The 18,878-nt window shown below is 41.0% G+C and overlaps 1 long non-coding RNA gene across 2 annotated transcripts in view; it reads right to left on the bottom strand.

Annotated features, from left to right (window-relative positions):
* The window catches only part of LOC111091115, a 57,654-nt gene extending 44,577 nt beyond the window's left edge, over positions 1-13,077 (bottom strand). The window contains exons 1-3 of one of the 2 annotated variants that reach the window (XR_005373953.1): positions 12,982-13,077; positions 12,351-12,504; positions 10,668-10,776 (exon numbers count right to left, since the gene is read on the bottom strand). This is a non-coding gene — a long non-coding RNA (uncharacterized LOC111091115). Of the gene's footprint in view, positions 1-10,667; positions 10,777-12,350; positions 12,768-12,981 lie in introns of those variants that run through there. The other variant, XR_005373952.1, reaches the window with a different exon arrangement.
* Between the last annotated feature and the right edge of the window lie 5,801 nt (positions 13,078-18,878).

Here is an 18,878-nt window from a genome sequence, read left to right on the forward strand (position 1 = left end):
TTGACTCGGGTGCTCACATATGGGGCTGCCACAGAACACTGTGCAGCTCATGCCTACCCCACTCTAGATGCACTACTTGCCACCATAAAAATGAGCAGTCAGCAGCCTTGCCAGTGTGAATTAACTCACACTTTTAAGAAACAAAATCAAACGGGCACCTGCATGACTCAGTGGTTGAGTGCCTGCCTTCAGCCCAGGGCATGATCCCGGGATCCTGGGATCGAGTCCCACATCAGTCTCCCTGCTTGGAGCCTGCTTCTCCCTCTGCCTGTGTCTTTGCCTCTCTCTGTGTGTGTCTCTCATGGATAAGTAAATAAAATATTTTTAAAAAATCAAACTCTGAAGAAACAAAATCAAACTCTGAAAATCTTCTACAGGGCTTTCATTTTTATGTCTGAGGATATAATCTGTCATTGGTTATAATATAATAAAGAGACACTTCAGATGAGAGTTTAGGCCACTTTAGCTAGTAATACTCCTTTCTTAATTTCCTACCCCCAGTTTGTACTTCCTTGACTTTAGCATTTTATTCATGTTTCAATTAACAGTCATGAGAACTTAGAAACAGAAAAGCTTATTGCCTCCTCCACTAACCCAAATGACAAGCTCTCATTTGCTTTCTCAAGAAACAGTTTCTCCTGATCTCTGGAAACACTCCCAGCCAATATTCCCTCTGTGTCTCATAACAAAGCCAGCATCGCAGCCCAGGCAGCTATGCTCTCAAAGGTTTTTCAGTAGGTTCAGTCTGGTTGGGAGGCAGTGCCTGCCATCTGACCTTTGTATTGCACATATACACAAGCTAGATGGAGAAACAAGGTGGGCAGAGCTGAGAACTGGGTCACGAGAAGGAAGAGAAAGAGACAAAAACAGAGTCTGGTTTCCAAAGAACCCCAACACTATTTAGTTTGGCTTTCAGACATGGCAACTTAGCAACAGGAAATGTCAGCTTATTAAAGACTTCACATGGCATCATCAGACGACAGCCATCAGACCCCTTGGCAAGGTTCCCAAGATCACACTGAGGGGAGAAAAACAATATGAATGTCTATATTTCCTTTCTGAGAGAGGAGTTTACTAGGCTGGTTCATTTGGCAAGCTGTTAACAGAACTAATTTGATTGCATTGGCAAGGATAAGGGGATGCGTAAGGAGATATCTCAGCTCTTATGCCAGCTTTGAATTCCAATGATTATCCTGTACTCTGTTGACCTGATGTCACTGATGAGATAGAGGTGGCTTGGGTTGGCGATTGCAAAAACATCACCAAAAGAAACCACTGCTGATTAAAGTTGGCCATATGCACGTGTAAAGAAAAAGTCTTTTCTGTCAGAAGCAGGCTAGAGCCAGAGCCACCCTCAGGCCTACTATTTTGGGGGTCAAATTTCAAAAAAGATGCATGCATCATGCTTGTCACAACTGAGAATATACCACTTGTGTTATCATTACACTGTACAACTTTGCTCTTAAAACTACTGGCTAAAGCCCTTCCTATCCTAGATCTTACTTACGTAAAGTTCAGAGACTGTTGAAGTATTTGTTGCATTAATAGAACTTTAGTTTCTTCTTGCCCAAAGGGAAAAGAAGGAGGACACTCACCTCTGGTACTGATTACATGGCACTAGTTATATGTGTTTCATCCCCTGGAAAGGAAGGGAACACTGAAGGAGAGACACACTGAAAGTTCCATGAACATCACTATTGACTCATCTGTGTGCTTTTGTTTCCCTTGGCATATTTGATTAACAGCTTCACTAACCAGTATCTATAGCCTCTGAAGTTTTGTTGCTACTAAAACCCATAGCTAAACATAAAAGAGCAAATAGAAATCAATATACTCTGTCTTCACTAAGATTTTTAGGATATTCCCCAAACAGCTTCTTCACTCATTACAAAATATGCCACTGAAGCAACAGACATGGATTTATTCACAAATGAGGAAGTTGCCTTTGCCGTCAACACCCATGCTGGTATCCTTTATTCTTGGCATCTATCTATCCCTTCTAATCAAGCCATCCTTAAAATGCCAGGTCAGGCAGATTTAGTCACTGAGAAAGCCCAAAGGGATCTGCTAGAGATAGATAGAATAAAAGGGCATCTGTGGCTAAGCAGGGACTCATGACCTCAATTTCATCCCAGATGCTTGCAAAGCTTCTTCATACCTAGTGAACCACAATGAACGGTGGGACAATTGTCAATTTCTCAAAGAAGCTCAACTCTGCAGTCCTTGGTTATTGTTTCCAAAGATATCCTAGATTCTAGACCACACTTGAGAATATGGTCCTTTCCTCCAAGGAAAATATATTTTCTTTATTTTATATATGTTCACCTGTCTCAGGCTACCACCCAGTGCTATAATGATAACTACCACTCTAACTTTCCTCAAATACTCACTACTGCATTCTGTTAGTATAGAATAGGTGATAAGTTAAAGATCTAGGATATATTGAAATAGGTGATTCATTTAATGGCATGAGTCACATTAATATTGCTCATTCAACCAACAGTACTTATATAACTCATGCTACATGTGCAAGTCACTATGCACAGCAAGGAAGAAGATAAGAAATGCATGAGTACATTTCCAGGCATTATTTAAGGGAATACATATATTTTATTTTAACAAGCCAAACTACTTTACTGAAAGTTAAAACTGACACTTATTCTTCATGTGGTGCAATCCATACATGGGTATATAAATCAAGGCTTTTTTATAACTAACAGAAACAATTTCGTGATAATTTCAATCAGAAAAAGTAATTAAAGTACATTGTGTAGCTCACACAACTTCTAGGAAGGTCAGAGAACTAGGTTAAGAGGCTATTTGCATAATCAGAATTGACCATAATGCAGAACTGTCCAGTAAAGCCATCACTGTTGCTATCACCAAATAGACCCTTGGGTTGTCTTTAGAACTTCAGCTACTATTGGCCCTGGAAACTAAAGAGTTTCCTCTTCCCATAGCAAAATGAATTTTACATGGCACCTATTTCTTTTAGTTATTGATCCTAAATCAAACTTTGGGGTGAGAGTATCTGATTGACAGATCCTAATTCACGTGCACACATCCTAACTGCACATGCAACAGTTCTGTCTTGAAGTTAGAAGAAGGATATTGCCAAAATTTAGAGATAGAGAAAGAATAATTATTTGATTTTTTGACAAATAATTAGTGGCTTTGTTCCAAACATCCAGAGCCCCTGCTGCTATTCTTTTATCAGGGTTTGCGACAAACTCCCTGGAGATCTTTATCACAAACTTATTAGTAACTATTCCTCAAGACATAAATAGCTTCAATTGCCAGAACCAGGTGGGAAAACTTCTCTTGTTCTGAACCTGATTGAAAGTTGGTAGATTTGATACCAATCTAGTAATGGAGCAATCCATCCAAAGGACTATATGTCCCCCCCCCCAAAAAAAATCTAAAGATATCATAAAAACGTTATGCTTTTCTTAGTGATCTGAGAATAAGGTGCAGCAACTCACACTGCTGTGAAAATCTCAGACTACTGGATCAATATTACTGATTTTTTCATCCTACCTCAGTTTCTAATATGAATGTATGAATCCTCCCTTTATTTAAAATATTTATATCTCATTCATCGTGGATTATCTGGCACTAATGATGTTTTTCTGATTATTGCATTAAAATATTTTCTATCTTGATTACTGAGTTTTTTAGTGCCCCCCCTCCCAAAGTGTACCCTCAAAGAATGCCTCACTAATGCTGGATCTGCTTTGAGCCCATTCTCAGGGATATTCAACTTTCTTTTTTTAATTTAATTTTTAATTTATTTATTTTATTGGAATTCAATTTGCCAACATATAGCATATCACCCAGTGCTCATCCCATCAAGTGCCCCCCTCAGTGCCCATCACCCAGTCACCTCATCCCCCGGCCCACCTCCCCTTCCTCCACCCCTTGTTCATTTCTCAGAGTTAGGAGTCTCTCATGGTCTGTCACCCTCACTGATATTTCCCACTCATTTTTTCTCCTTTCCCCTTTACTCCCTTTCACTATTTTTTGTATTCCCCAAATGAATGAGATCATATAATGTTTGCCCTTCTCCGAATGACTTACTTCACTCAGCATAATACCCTCCAGTTCCATCCACATCGAAGCAAATGGCGGGCATTTGTAGTTTCTAATGGCTGAGTAATATTCCATTGTATATATATACCACATCTTCTTTATCCATTCATCTTTCAATGGACACCAAGGCTCCTTCCACAGTTTGGCTATTGTGGACATTGTTGCTATAAACATGGGGGTGCAGGTGTCCTGCTGTTTCACTGCATCTGTATCTTTGGGGTAAATCCCCAGCAGTGTAATTGCTGGGTCGTAGGGCAGGTCTATTTTTAACTCTTTGAGGAACCTCCACACAGTTTTCCAGAGTGGCTGCACCAGTTCACATTCCCAACAACAGTGCAAGAGGGTCCCCCTTTCTCCACATCCTCTCCAGCATTTGCTGTTTTCTGTCTTGTTCATTTTCACCATTCTCACTGGTGTGAGGTGGTGTCTCATTGTGGTTTTGATTTGTATTTCCCTGATGGCAAGTGATGTGGAGCATTTCCTCATGTGCATGTTGGCCATGTCTGTGCCTTCCTCTGTGAAATTTCTGTTCATGTCTTTTGCCCATTTCATGATTGGATTGTTTGCTTCTTTGTTGTTGAGTTTAATAAGTTCTTTATAGATCTTGGATACTAGCCCTTTATCTGATACGTCATTTGCAAATATCTTCTCCCATTCTGTAGGTTGTCTTTTAGTTTTGTTGACTGTTTCTTTTGCTGTGCAAAAGCTTCTTATATTGATTAAGTACCAATAATTTATTTTTGCTTTTGTTTCCCTTGCCTTCATAGATGTATCTTGCAAGAAGTTGCTGTGGCCAAGTTCAAAAAGGGTGTTGCCTGTGTTCTCCTCTAGGATTTTGATGGATTCCTGTCTCGCATTTAGATCTTTCATCCATTTTGAGTTTATCTTTGTGTATGGTGCAAGATTGTGGTCTAGTTTCATTCTTCTGCACGTGGCTGTCCAATTTTCCCAGCACCATTTATTGAAGAGACTGTCTTTTTTCCAGTGGATAGTCTTTCCTGCTTTGTTGAATATTAGTTGACCATAAAGTTCAGGGTGCACTTCTGGGTTCTCTATTCTGTTCCATTGATCTATGTGTCTGTTTTTGTGCCAGTACCACACAGTCTTGATGATCACAGCTTTGTAGTACAACCTGAAATCTGGCATTGTGATGCCCCTGGCTCTGGTTTTCTTTTTTAATATTCTCCTGGATAATTGTTTCTTTTTTCTGATTCCATACAAATCTTAAGATCATTTGTTCCAACTTTCTGAAGAAACTCCATGGTATTTTGATAGGGATTGCATTAAATGTGCAAATTGTCCTCAGTAGCATTGACATTTTCACAATATTAATTCTTCCAATCTATGAGCATGGAATATTTTTCCATCTCTTTGTGTCTTCCTCAGTTTCTTTCAGAAGTGTTCTGTAGTTTTTAGGGTATAGATCCTTTACCTCTTTGGTGAGGTTTATTCCTAGGTATCTTATGCTTTTGGGTGCAAACGTAAATGGGATTGACTCCTTAATTTCTTTTTCTTCAGTCTCATTGTTAGTGTATAGAAATGCCACTGATTTCTGGGCATTGATTTTGTATCCTGCCACACTGCCGAATTGCTGTATGAGTTCTAACAATTGCTGTATGAGTTCTCCAATCTTGGAGTCTTTTGGGTTTTCTATGTACATTATCATGTCATCTGCAAAGAGGGCGAGTTTGACTTCTTCTTTGCCAATTGAATGCCTTTATTTTTTTCTTTTTGTTGCCTGATTGCTGAGGCTAGGACTTCTATTACTATGTTGAATAGCAGTGGTGAGAGTGGAAATTCCTGCTGTGTTCCAGATCTTAGGGGAAAGGCTCCCAGTGTTTCTCCATTAAGAATGATATTTACTGTGGGCTTTTCGTAGATGGCTTTTAAGATGCTGAGGAATGTGTCCTCTATCCCTACACTCTGAAGAGTTTTGATCAGGAATGGATGCTGTATTTTGTCAAATGCTTCCTCTGCATCTATGGAGAAGATCATATGGTTCTTGTTTTTTCTCTTGTTGATATGATCTATCACATTGATTGCTTTACGAGTGTTGAACCAGCCTTGCATCCCAGGGATAAATCCCACTTGGTCATGGTAAATAATCTTCTTAACGTACTGTTGGATCCTATTGGCTAGTATCTTGTTGAGAACTTTTGCATCTGTGTTCATTGGGGATATTAGTGTATAATTCTCCTTTTTGGTGGGGTTTTTGTCTGGTTTTGGAATTAAGGTGATGCTGGCCTCATAGTGAGTTTGGAAGTATTCTATCTCTATCTTTTGGAACAGCTTTAGTAGAATAAGTATTGTTTCTTCTTTAAATGTTTGATAGAATTCCCCAGGGAAGCCATCTGGCCCTGGACTTTTGTGTCTTGCGAGATTTTTGATGACTGCTTCAATTTCCTCCCTGGTTATTGGCCTGTTCAGGTTTTCTATTTCTTCCTGTTCCAGTTTTGGTAGTTTGTGGTTTTCCAGAAATGCGTCCATTTCTTTTAGATTGCCTAATTTATTGGCATATAGTTGCTCATAATATGTTTTTAAAATAATTTGTATTTCCTTGGTATTGGTGGTGATCTCTCCTTTTCAATTCATGATTTTATTAATTTGAGTCCTTTCTCTTTTGTTTTTAATAAGGCTGGCTAATGGTTTATCTATCTTATTAATTCTTTCAAAGAGCCAACTCCTGGTTTTGTTGATCTGTTCCACAGTTCTTCTGGTCTCTATTTCATTGAGTTCTGCTCGAATCTTTATTAACTCTCTTTTTTCTGCTTGGTGTCGGTTTTATTTGTTCTTTCTCCAGTTCCTTTAGGTGCTAGGTTAGCTTGTGTACTTGAGTTTTTTCCAGTTTTTTGAGGGATGCTTGCACTGGGATGTATTTCCCTCTCAAGACTGCTTTTGGTATATCCTAAAGAATTTTAAACGGTTGTATCTTCATTCTCATTAGTTTTCATGAATCTTTTTAATCCTTCTCTAATTTCCTGGTTGACCCTTTCATCTTTTAGCAGGATGGTCTTTAACCTCCATGTGTTTGAATTTCTTCCAAATTTTTTTCTTGTGATTTAGTTCTAGTTTCAAAGCATTATGGTCTGAAAATATGCAGGGGATAATCCCAATCTTTTGGTAGCGGTTAAGACCTGATTTGTGACCCAGTATGTGGTTTATTCTGGAGAACGTTCCACGTGCACTTGAGAAGAATGTGTATTCAGTTGCGTTTGGATGTAAAGTTCTGTAAATATCTGTGAAATCTATCTGGTCCAGTGTATAATTTAAAGCTCTTGTTTCTTTGGAGATGTTGTGCTTAGAAGATACATAATATACAGAAAGTGCCGTGTTGAAGTCTCCCAGTATAAGTATTATTATTATCTAAGTATGTCTTAACTTTGGTTATTAATTGATTGATATACTTGGCAGCTTATACATTAGGGGCATAAATATTCATGATCGTTAGGTCCTCTTGTTGGATAGATCCTTTAAGTATGATACAGTGTCCCTCTTCATCTCTTACTACAGTCGTTGGGATAAACTTTATCTGATATGAGGATGGCTACTCCAGCTTCCTTTTGAGGACCATTTGAATGGTAAATGGTTCTCCAACCTTTCATTTTCAGGCTGTAAGTATCCTTAGGTCTCAAATGAGTCTCTTATAGACAGCAATAAATGGGTCTTGCTTTTTTATCCAGTGGCCTTTTGATGGGATCATTAAGCCCATTCACATTCAGAGTTACTACTGAAAGATATGAATTTAGTGCCATCATAATACCTATTCAGTACCTGTTTTTGTGGATCGTTTCTTTGGACTTCCTCTTTCTTTTACAGAGTTCCCCTTAATATTTCTTGCAGATCTGGTTTGGTGGTAACATATTCTTTGTTTCTGCCTATCTTGGAAGCTCTTTATCTCTCCTTCTATTCTGAATGAGAGCCTTGCTGGATAGAGTATTCTTGGCTGCGTGTTCTTCTCTTTTAGGACCCTGAATATATCCTGCCAGCCCTTCCTGGCCTGCCAGGTCTCTGTGGAGAGGTCTGTTGTTAACCTAATACTTTTCCCCAAATAGGTTAGGGATCTCTTGTCTCTTACTGCTTTAAGGATCTTCTCTTTAGGGCAGCCCAGGTGGCTCAGCAGTTTAGCGCTGCCTTCAGCTCAGGATCTGATCCTGGAGACCCGGGATCGAGTCCCACATTGGGCTCCCTGCATGGAGCCTGCTTCTCCCTCTGTCTGTGTCGCTGCCTCTGTGTGTGTGTGTGTGTGTGTGTGTGTGTCTCATGAATAAATAAATAAATAAATAAATAAATAAATAAATAAATAAAATATTTTTAAAAAATAAAAAGGATCTTCTCTTTATCTTTGGAATTTGCAAGTTTCACTATTAAATGTCGGGGTGTTGAACAGTTTTTATTGATTTTAGGGGTAGATCTCTCTATCTCCTGGATCTGAATGCCTGTTTCCCTCCCCAAGTTAGGGAAGTTCTCAGCTATGATTTCTTCAAATACACTTTCTGGTCCTCTGTCCCTTTCGGTGCCTTCTGGAACCCCAATTAAAAGTAGATTTTTCCTTCTGAGGCTGTCATTTATTTCCCTTAACCTTTCCTCATGGTCTTAATTATTTCTCTTTTCCTCAGCTTCCTTCCTTCCCATCAGATTGTCTTCTATGTCACTCGTTCTTCTACCTCATTAACCCTCATCGTTAGGACCTCCAGTTTGGATTACATCTCATTTAATTGATTTTTAATTTCAGCCTGATTAGATCTAAATTCTGCAGTCATGAAGTCTCTTGAATCCTTTATGCTTTTTTCCAGAGCCACCAGTAGCTTTATAATTGTGCTTCTGAATTGGCTTTCTGATATTGAATTGTAATCCAAATTCTGTAACTCTGTAGGAGAGAGTGCTATTTCTGATTCTTTCTTTTGTGGTGAGTTCTTCTTTCTAGTCACTTTTCTCAGTGCAGAGTGGCTAAAAACAAGTTGTATGGAAAAAGGAAGGAAAAAAAAAGAGGAAAAAAGGAAAAAAACAAAAACAAAGAACAAAAAATGAAAATGAAAACAAAAACAAAAACAAAAAAAGGAGGGGTATCCTCTGATTCTATATACTGTAAATCCCTCTACTTCCCCTGGGGCTTTCCAGCGCTGCTTGGTCAAGAATCTGCTCTTTCCCTGTCCTTCAAGCTGGTCTTCTGGGGAAGGAGCTGCTGTGCTGATTCTCAGGTGTGTGTACCTGGAGGAGCTGCCCCGCCCCCTGCCAGGTGCATGGCTCAATGGGAGTTTTTTATCCTGTTGGGCCGCTGTTTCCTGGCAGCCCGACCCTCCCAGGCACAGGGTGACACCAGGAGGAACAACAACAGTGGTAGCAGCCAGCCTTCCAGCCCTGGAGTCAGCTCCCACAGTAACTACCGCAGTCTCCCAGTCCGCACTGGCCTGGATGCTCCCAGGATCTCGGGAGCGCTGATCTCCACAGCTCAAGGGTGCCCAGTGGCAGGAGCATCCTTGCTGTCCTGTGCCTTCCTGGCCTCCGCCTGTCCCAGGGGAACGCAGGATCCTGGGCTGTGTTCCCTGGTGCCCTGGGATCCGTGGCCTGCCTCAACTTTCCTGTTTCCAGGAGCTCCTTTTATATTAAGGGAGACAAATAGAACATGTAAAGCTCTGGGTAGGATGTGTATATGAAATAGGATAGCAGGGATGGTCTCAGAGAGTAGGTGACATTTGAGGAAAGATGAAAAAGGGAACAGAGACCTAGATTTGTGCATACACAGATCAGTTTGGATCTTAAAGGACTACTCATTGACATGGATTTACGGACCTTGGTGGTCAAGTAATCATTGCCAAATATCTCACAAGGTCACATATTTGGCTTATCATCCAAGTCATGTACCTATTAAGATAAGCTTTCTAGGGGTGCCTGGGTGGCTCAGTCAGTTAAGAAACTGTTCGTTTTGGCTCAGGTTATGATCCTCAGATCCTGGGATCTAGCCCTCACATGGAGCCCTGAGTGGGGCTCTGCCCTCAGCAGGGAGTCTGCTTGAGGATTCTCTTTCTCACCCCCTGGCCCTCCCTCCATTTGTGCTTTCTCTTTCTCTTTCTCTAAAATATTATTTTTTTAAGTTAAGCTTTCCCTTCTTGCCTCAGTAACTAAGGTCTCTGCCCCATTACCTGGTCTCTGACACTTGGTGATTCTGATCTCCCCACTGAAATCTGGTCCCCATTTAATACATTAACTCCCACCAGCACTCTGGCCAACACAAAACACTAAAGCTCATTCACACCTTTAACTACAGTCAGTTTCCAGAATGACCTGAGGGTCAAATACAAAGTCAAATCTTAAAGGAGAGGGTTTATGAGCTTATATATCTATAAGCTATATATATATCTATATATGGAAAAGTAACTACCAGATTTTGGAATTAAATATGTATATTTATATATGTACTATTACTTTATCATTAAAGTATTACATTATTACATATATTACACATGTAATTTTTATAAATATAAAAGTCTGAAGGTTGCATATAGAAAGGGATTATCAAGAAACTAGACCAAATACGGAAAAAGATAATTTTAGACTGAGCTGAGTTTATCAATACACACATGCATTAACCAGTGACTGAATTCAATGTGCAAGCTCAAGCAGCTGGGAGTGCTTCTAACTTGTTGGCCTGGCTGTTTTTGCTGAACCTGGACTCAACAGTGATCTGAACTACAAAAAAAAAAAAAAAAAAAAAAGATGTCAAAAATTCCTTAGAACAGTGTGAAGAAAGAATCTACACATTTAGGGAACTCTACCCATTAGACTATATTTATCACATGTAATTTATCCACCAACCCTTAGCCTTTCCCTTCAAGAAGCTTGGTTGTCAAGACACCAAGAAATAGCTTTGTGAGAAACATACTGTTATTTTATTAAATGTATATTTATTCATGTGGATATTTTCAACACATGCTGAAATAAAATTACTATTGCCTGAAGAACATCCTTGTTCCCAAAGTTATAACCAATTAATATCAGAAACTAGACATAAGTATCATACGGCAGGATTTGCCCCAGTTTATAACTGATGTGAAAAAATCAATATGGAAAATTAACTTTCTTGCTTTAAGGATTGGTGAAGTTTCTCCTAATAATATTTATGTATCTGAATGTTTTCACTATAAGACAAAAAGCTTATTTATTTTTATTTTGCAAAATATTATAAGTTGAACGATTCCCATTCCAATGAGTATGACTGTTTTTCCAAGACCTCAGAAGAAGGTAATAGCTAACTAAATAACCCACCTCCATCTCTAGGAAAACAATATCTGTTTTGCAGGACAAATACTTAAACACTAAAATAAATTCTAAATGAATATTTGAGAGCCATAATAAAATAAAGCAAAAAAAAAATGTGTTTCTGATAGATATAAGTTTCTTGACACGGTCTTGAAACATGTAAGGCTTTTCACTTCCACTCCATCTGCTTCAAGAGTTTACTACTGGAATGCCCAATTAACACATTAATACTCCAGAGGTCACCACTCCAAAAGCTGAGGCCAGACTCTCAGACTACATATGGGTTACCTGGATCTAAAGTCCTCATCATCTTCAAGGCTCCTCCCACAATTCTGAATTATATGCATACCAGATTAATGTTGGTTTTTACCTTTTCACTTTCTCTAATGCATTATCTCATTTCTCCTATTATTCACAATATTTTTATTTTTTTAATCTTTTTTTTAAATTTTTATTTATTGGGATCCCTGGGTGGTGCAGCGGTTTAGCGCCTGCCTTTGGCCCAGGGCGTGATCCTGGAGACCCGGGATCGAATCCCACGTCGGGCTCCCGGTGCATGGAGCCTGCTTCTCCCTCTGCCTATGTCTCTGCCTCTCTCTCTCACTGTGTGCCTATCATAAATAAATAAAATAAATAAATAAATAAATTTTTATTTATTTATGATAGTCACAGAGAGAGAGAGAGAGAGGCGCAGAGGCAGAAGCAGGCTCCATGCACCGGGAGCCCGACGTGGGATTCGATCCCGAGTCTCCAGGATGGCGCCCTGGGCCAAAGGCAGGCGCTAAACCTCTGCGCCACCCAGGGATCCCTCACAACAATATTTTTAGATCAGTTTTTTGCTACTTCTTTCCACAGGCATAATCACTACTCAGTGTGGCATGATTTCCCTATCCCTTTGACTATTAAAGGAGATTTCTACAGAGTATGTTGTGCTTATTCTTTTCCTCTTGTTCAGAATTATCTTTTCCAAATGTATTTCCCATCACCACGTCCCTGCAACTTACCTTGAAGTTAATAGTTACGTTTCATTGCTTGGCAATTACATTAAACCCCTCTGCCAATCTTTTAAGGAAATTCAAATAACGTATTCTCTTTCTTCTTTAATATGGCTTCTTGCTTTAAGGAAACGAGCCTCTCGGAGAAGGACTCCTGGCAGACCTGCCCAGAGAAGAAGCCCCAGTCTGCCAGGAGGGCACTTCCAGGTCCTAAAAACACCACCCCTGCCAGTCAGTCCTCGGAAGTCTCGGAGGGGCCTTGTCCCTAACTCTCCAGAAGGAAGAGGCCAGCGGCCTGTTCAATGGCCGAGTCGTTCCGAAGTAGCCTACACGGCTGGAATTTGACTTTAGATGATGCCACCGGCACAAAGAAATGGGGAAAAGACCCGGCCTCAGACCTCCGTCAAAGAGACTGAAGACGAGGCAGGGAAGCCCACCTCCATCCCCCCCCCACCCCCGTGCCCTCCCCCGCCCCAGCCGCGCCTCAGGCGGGCCTTCCAACCCGGACTAGGTCAACGCTAACCGGCGGGAGGTGGCACGGAGCCGCCTCCCCCTCCCTCGCCTCAGGTTGCTCTAGCCGGGCCGGCCAGGCCTGCGGGTCAAGCCCCGGGCACCGGGCCCGCTGCCATAAAGGACTCACCTCCCCGCCAGAGGACGGCAGCCTGCGGTGCGGGCGGCGCAGGCGCTGAAGGAGCCGCGGGTGACAAGGGAACCGCCGACTCCCGGCGCATGCGCTCCTGGCTCCCGGGCTCCCGCCGGCGCCCGGGTCCCCTCAGCCGGGCCTGCACCAGCCTCAGACCTGAGAGAGGAGGGAGGACTTCCGGGACCCCAGGTTCCGGGAACAGGGCCGACGTGCTTCATCTGAAGCAATGCAGGACTTCCTCTTTATTTTTTTTTTTAATCTTCTCTAATTCTTCATTTTCAGGATCACTGGAGTTACTATTTAATTTTTATCATAAGTAGCTGTAGTTTTTTTTTTAAATAATAAATTTATTTTTTATTGGTGTTCAATTTGCCAACATACAGAATAACACCCAGTGCTCATCCCGTCAAGTGCCCCCCTCAGTGCCCGTCACCCAGGCACCCCCACCCCCGCCCTCCTCCCCTTCCACCACCCCTAGTTCGTTTCCCAGAGTTAGGAGTCTTCATGTTCTGTCTCCCTTTCTGATATTTCCTACCCATTTCTTCTCCCTTCCCCTCTATTCCCTTTCACTATTATTTATATTCCCCAAATGAATGAGAACATACACTGTTTGTCCTTCTCGGATTGACTTACTTCACTCAGCATAATACCCTCCAGTTCCATCCACGTTGAAGCAAATGGTGGATGTTTCTCGTTTCTAATGCCTGAGGAATATTCCATTGTATACATAGACCACAGCTTCTTTATCCATTCATCTTTCAATGGACTTCATCTTTAAAAAGCCAGCCCTGGGCAGCCCCAGTGGCCCCGCGGTTTAGCGCCAGCCTGGGGTGTGATCCTGGAGTCCCGGGATCAAGTCCCATGTCGGGCTCCCTGCATGGAACCTGCTTCTCCCTCTGCCTGTGTCTCTGCCTCTCTCTCTCTCTCTCTCTCTCTCTCTCTCTCCTCTCTGTGTCTGTCATGAATAAATAAATAAAATCTTTAAAAATTAAAAAAAAATTAAAAGCCGGCCCTGAAGAAACATCCCACATACCTCAAGTCCAGCTGCTCCTGAAGGACTGCCCTCAGACACCGGTGGATGCCCCTGAGACAGTGTATGGGATGTGGATGCACCTGCCCCGAAGTCCAGGAGTCGGCCTGAGGCAAGGCTGGAGGAGGTTGGCCACCTGCGAGCCCCAGGGGTTTGCTGTGCTGCATCCACTTTGATGTGTTCTCGCCCGGGGACCTGCTGCTGCCCATGTGGCCCATGGTGGGCTCGTGGACATGCTGCAGCACACCAGGAGGACCGGGAGCCTGCCACACGAGGGACACAGAAGGAGAGCCTGTGCTGAACAGCAGGGTGACGGGTCTGTGTAAAGTGCCTGTGGATGGGAAAGATCATGGACGTGGACAGGTTTGGGGGGATTGTGTACCAGGCAAGGAAGGAGGCCCAGAGACAGAAGGAACTTGCCAAAACAGAGATCCAGAAGATGCTGAAAGAAAAGGACCAACTTACAGCGGACCTGAACTCCATGGAAAAATCTTTTTCCGACCTCTCAGAGGTGTTTGAACAACTAAAGGAGTTGATCAAAGGCTACTCAGTAATGAATGCTTCCTAACCAATGAAGGATTGCCAAAGTACACTGATTACATTGTAAGAATTGAAAAGGCAGGCCAGAGATACCAAGCACCTGAAAGTCCGTGCAGAAAAGGAAGACAAACCGGCAGATGAGAAGATCAGCCGCATCCAGAGCAAGGCCCAAATAGAGTCCTTGGCCTTCCAGGAGTGCCCAAGGAAGGAGCAGGTGTACATCCACTTGCTGGAGAAAGCCACTGAGCAGAAGACATTTTTTTTTGTTTTATTTATTTATTTGAAGGGGGTGTGGCAGAGGGAAAGAGACTCTGTAGCAGACTCCTCCCTGAGCAGGTGGGGTCTCTATCCCACGACCCTGAGATCATGACCTGAGTCAAAACCAAGAGTTGGGTGCTCAACCCTCTGGAGCCACTTCTGAGCAATATAAGAATGCAATGTAAGAAAATAATGAACTGACCAGAATCAGTTGATGACCTCATTTCCAAAATGGAGATGATCTGAGATAGAAGTTCCTGACCAGTTCCCATCCTCCCTTCAGTCTGTCTGATTCTGTTAGAAGTTTCCATGCTCTTCTCTCTTAAATTCAACTCATTTTAATACTAGATTTTTTTTTTTTAATTTGCACTTATTCTATGCAGAATTTACTCCCGGGCCATAAGTTTTTGTTTCTTCAGTTTCTTCTGGGATATCTTTTTCTTCTGTGCAACCTCCTCTTCTGGTTTAGGAACAATCTGCTCTTTTTCAGTAAGAATCATCTCGATGTAGCAGGGAGAGTCATTTGTGGGTTAATCTGGCCATGAGCCCTGTTGGTTCTATGTCGCATCTCGGGGGCTTTGTTTACCTGGATGTGCTCAATGACCAGAGAATCTACATCTAAACCCTTAAGTTCAGCATTACTCTCTGCATTTTTAAGCATGTGCAGTAAAAATTCAGCACTCTTCTTGGGCCACGGACCCTGTGTCCAGCCCCAGTGTTTGGCCTGCACACACCTATCAACTCCACCATTGTAATGATGGGATGGTACACACTACTTCTGCAAGGTGACATCCTTCAGATACTTGGTGGCTTTTCGGATATGCCTACCCTTGATGGCCTGGGCAGTTTCATGCATGTTCTTAAAGTGAACATGAAGATTTGAACCTCTTGACTTGCATGATTTTGTAGTTTTCTGGGCTCAGAGAGTAGCGAACCATCTCCGGAGACCTCCAGAGTGACCCTTCAGGCCGCTCAGGGGAAGAGGAAGAGCCTATACTAGATTGGTTTTATTATTTTTCTTATTTTTTAGATTGTTTTTAAAAAGAAAACTAAATACAGCTTCCCTTAAGTGAAAGAAAGAAAGAAAGAAAGAAAGAAAGAAAGAAAGAAAGAAAGAAAGTGCCAGATGTTTCTTATAATACTACTGAAGTTTTGACTGTTCCCTCCCTATGCTTCCTTACATCTACCTGAAATACAGTTTTTCCTTGACTTGAATCTTCACTCTTTCTGGATCCATGTCTCTATTCTCTGTGTTCTTCTATGTGCAAAGTGCCTTCAAGCCCATGAATGTAACAAACACATGGAAGCATCCCTAGGTCTTTTCCATAAGTGTGCACACCGTGTCTTCCACATGGCATCATTTCTTTCCTAAATACAGATGTCTCCTGTTTGTTTTTTAATACTCTCAAAACATGGGAATCAAATTACTGTATGCTACCCTAGAAATGATTAATTCTGGTATTTAACATAAGGCCCATGGATCCCAGAGAATTAATGAGTGGGTTTCAGAAAATCCATGAACCCCCTCCCTGCCACAGGATTGTGTTTTACAAAAAAAATGCCAAGAATCACTGATCTATTCTAGCACTCATAACTTTACAGCTGAAGAAACTGAAATTCAAGGTCAGAAAACTAAATTACTTGAAGGGAATAGACTTTTTGAATCCTGTTCCTTTCAACTTCTGAACTCAATTTCACATACTCTTGGGGGTATAAAATTCCATGAAATGTCTTCAAAATCCATTACCCTGCCTGCAGGCAGAAATTGTCATAAAGATCCCAGCAGATGCAACTCATGATACTGTTAAAGATCTCCTGGGAAAGGGATTTCATAATTTCCTTCAGTTTTCTTTCACAGAAACATAAAATCAGCCTCTTAGAGCAACCAATAGATTCTATTACTTCTCCTTCTTATATCCTGAAAACACACACACACACACACACACACACACACACACACCCCTGAGGCTTTCATTTAGGAGATCAAGTAAAAGTATAATTTACCTCACGTATACTCTCTATCAAATATTATTTCAACTTGAGCTTTATTTGAATATGAAAAATAAACAAAGCAATATTAAATTAGTTTTTGTGTTTTTGTTACATAAAAGCTCAGGTTGATAAACTCAAGGTAATCCACAAATCCTTTAACCAAGGTAACAACTGTTTGTAGTGTTAACATGACATGTTTATTCTGTCTTTGTGAGATCATATTGAAAATGAAAATCCCTGCCCTCGCCTGTGCTCATGGAGTAACAACAACAGTAGGAAAGTTTCTGGACCAGCCATTGGATCCCTAAACCATCTCCAGGCTACAGAGTTTGGGTGGGAATAGAACATGATATTTCTTCCTCCTAAGTTTAAATGCCTTCGGCAGTGTCCAGGAATCCCTACCCTTCTCTCATACTCCTTCGGACAGTTTGTTGTTACTCTGCAACGAAGAGTAGGATTTTGAGTGACTTGCACTTCCTCAGTTCAAGTGAAACTATTTCAAACCATTTCCATTTCCATCTCCAAGTATCTATAGCACAGGAAAACAATAGAAAATATTGAACAAAAAAAAGAAAATATTAAACATAATGAATAGCAGTCAAACAATCTCTTGACAGCATGATCCATCAAAATAGTATTGTAGGTCTGTTTATGTACAGAATCAAAGGGGCCAAGTCTAAAAGTGGCAAACCATTTTTGCTTTTTCTCAGCCTAAATCAGTATTGATGTTATTGGGGGGAAAAATAAACTGACCAAGCGAGTGCAATCTTCAGTGCATGGAGCCATACAGAAAAAACAGACAATTCAGCAGTTGGAGAGAGAAGAGCTGAGGGAGATGGATCAAACAAATCCTAGCTACTGCTAGGAAACCATCCAGATGATTGTTTGGGATCAAAAAGGGAACTGAAGCTTGACCTGTAACAATTTGGGAAAGGATGTAGAGCAAGCTGACAGAATCATTGAAAAAGAGGATTGCTTGAATATGGATATGGGAATAAGAAGTTGAATAAGAGAGTTGGCATGGATAGATGTCTGGAAATAAAATCACATTCCCCTTCAGCACGTTTCACTAACAAGGAAAAAGGTGTGTAAGCAAAAGTAAATTGTGCTGTTCCTTTCCAAAGGGAGACTCGGAGATCTCTGCCTGTCTGCCTTCCTAAGGTCCTGACATACCTAAAGAGATTGTTCAAGGTGTGTATTGTTGCATTTTAGAAGATAGTCTAAACTCTAAAAACACCATGATTGAATACTGCTCAAGCACTGAAGAGTGGCTAGTCAAATGCTGCTATTTTCCCAGGATGCTTTCTCTGTAGGGAGTAAATAGCCATTTTCCTTTTTTCACTGGCACTATGGTAGAGTGAAGTGGTTGAGTGGATATTCATGACATAGGAACTCTACTGCTTTTGGTCAACTGCTATTCTTATCATTTGACAGTGTCTTTTGAATAAGATTTGGTCTGAAAGGGTACCTAGAGAAGTTTCATATAAAGAGGCAGTCTGTGTTTAGATGGTCCTTTCTAGTTCCTCTTGTGCATGGTGTGAGAAATGTCTTTCTGAAAGAAAGTCAAAAGGCATTGTTTCTTCCTCAAGCATCAGTTCCCTACCAAACTGCATAGAAAATTGATAGCAAAAGGGGGAGTGTTGGGGGCAGGAGGAAAAGAGAGAAAACATTCTTAGTGTATAAGCAAAGACACATATGCATCAAAACAGAAAGGCAATGTTGGTTTTTCACTATGAAAGTTAAGGGTAACTTTTTAACATTAAAGTGTGACTCGTTCTTGAAATTTCTCAGAATATTTTTGTAGTCTCAAGAATATATTTGTAGAGCTATAATTGAGTTACAACATTAAATTAGTTTTAGGTGTAAAATATAATGATTTGATATTTTCATATATTGCAAAGTGATTACCATAATAAATCTAGTTAACATCCTACTTAACATCCACTGTACATGGTTACAGATTTTTTTTCTTGTGATAAGAACTTTTATGATTTACTTTTAGCAACTCCCAATAAGCAAAACAGTAATTTTAACTATAATTGCCTTGCTGTATATTACATCCCGGTGACTTAGG

This window comes from Canis lupus, chromosome 19 (assembly GCF_011100685.1).
Source record: "Canis lupus familiaris isolate Mischka breed German Shepherd chromosome 19, alternate assembly UU_Cfam_GSD_1.0, whole genome shotgun sequence".
NCBI classification, from domain to species: Eukaryota; Metazoa; Chordata; class Mammalia; order Carnivora; family Canidae; genus Canis; species Canis lupus.